The sequence below is a fragment of the Poecilia formosa genome, unplaced genomic scaffold (assembly GCF_000485575.1).
Source record: "Poecilia formosa unplaced genomic scaffold, Poecilia_formosa-5.1.2 Scaffold1129, whole genome shotgun sequence".
Lineage (NCBI taxonomy): Eukaryota > Metazoa > Chordata > Actinopteri > Cyprinodontiformes > Poeciliidae > Poecilia > Poecilia formosa.
Genome location: NW_006801068.1, coordinates 17,213 through 19,156, shown reverse-complemented (window position 1 = coordinate 19,156; position 1,944 = coordinate 17,213).

The window sequence follows — 1,944 nt, the reverse complement described above, 5'->3', positions numbered from 1 at the left end:
TAGTGGGAGCATATAAATATTGAATAAGAGGGGTCCTATGACTGAACCATGGGGTACACCACATGTGACCTCTGACCTCTTTGATGAGAAGCTGTTTCCAATTGAAACAAAGAAATCCCTGTTGTTTATGTAACAATAGGGTTGAGTTCTGGACCAGAGAGTCCGACCCAACTCTCCAGTTGATTCAGTAATATGTCATGGTCAACAGGGTCAAAAGCTGCACTGAGGTCTAACAGAACCAGCACTGTGGTTCTCCCACCATCTGTGTTTATATGGATATCATTGAACACTTTGATTAGGCCAGTCTCTGTGCTGTGGTGAGATCAGAAACCAGACTGGAAGGAGTGAAAGCGGTTGGTTATCATTAGGAAGCCATTTAACTGTTAAAGCAGCTTTTTCAATAACTTTGCTGATGAATGGGAGGTCAGAGGTCGGCCTGTGATTCTGTAGTACTGATTTGTCCAGATTGCTCTTTTTTATCAATGGTTTGATAACTGCTGTTGTCAAAGCCTGGGGGAAAACACCTGATGAGAGCAAAGAGTTTACTATTTGGATCAGATCATTAATGACAGGCAGGAACTTCTTAAGGAAATATGTGGGTAGGACATCAAGACAGCAGGAACTGGAGCTTAATTGATTTAAAATTTCTCCTAGGCTTTTAGTGTTAAGTAGTTGAAATAGATTTTTTTCTGCATTTGTTATGTTTGGGTATAGCATTGGTACTGGACTTAGTGTGGATGTGCAGATTAATCAGATTTTATTTTTCAGTACATTTAAGGAAATGTATCTCATTGAGAGTTGATGATCTTACTGTGAACAAGTTGCAAGTAATATCTGATGTTTGGGCCATTTTCTCTCATCATTTATTGACTCACCTGCATTTAATGCTTTACATTAATGAACGCTTCTCATTCACTTATGTCAATTTAGTAGCATAACTTATTTTATCACACTGCGATAAACAAATTTAGTCCTCTGGCTAACAACATGCTAGCTAATGTTAAAACTTCAAGATTAATGCAAGTAACCATGGTAACCAGTGAGTGTTTATGCACTGGTCCAGTTCTTTCTGCAGTCACGTTGCGCGTGCATCTGCTGTGTTTACAAGTTCCTCTATACAAAAGAAAGTAAATAACACAGCATGGATAGCCTACATTATAAATGCTAAAATTGTTTGGACTTTTTGGCTTTGACCTAACATGTAAACTCACATTTTACAGAACCTACTGAAAGATCCTGTGTATTTAAAAAGTGACTAAATATCTTCTAGAAATTCAGTCACTTCACACCTGAATTTAAGCTTCAGCTGGTTTATTGTGGTGCCTATTGGTGCAGAGCAGACACCATGCTGTCTGTTTGAATCCACACCGTTTTCAAACCCTGAATTTATTTCTTAAAAAGTTTAATAAAGTTGCTGCTGCTTTTTTAGTACAATTGGAAGAACTTTGTTTGTTTTGGGTTTTTATTGGTTTAGCATATTTCTTTGCAAATAATTTATCAGTGTGAACAACAGCATCTGGAATATACTGGTAATTGTTGTGCAATGCTTATGATGCGTGGAACATGACTTCCTGTTTGTCTCAGATACTTTCAGAAATATGTTTCTGTCCATCTTGACATTTGTTTTATGAGGAATTATTCAGGTAGTTAACAAGCATCTCTTCATATTCAGACAGTTCTTTGCTGAAACAACTCAAACACTTATATATAAATATCTTTTATGCATATTTATTTAATGCTCTTCAATGATGTCTGCAGTATAAAACAAACTGTTTTGAGGGCAATAACCAAAAAACTGACTGTCACCTGTTATTTTTTCCTTCTGTAGTCTAAGCTAAGTGGTGCATGTGAGTCTGCACATTCTGAAGCTTTTAATCCTTTGTCGGATATCAGAAATGCTCTTCCCTGTCAGCCAGTTTATTCCTGGGATGTTTGTGTTGTTTC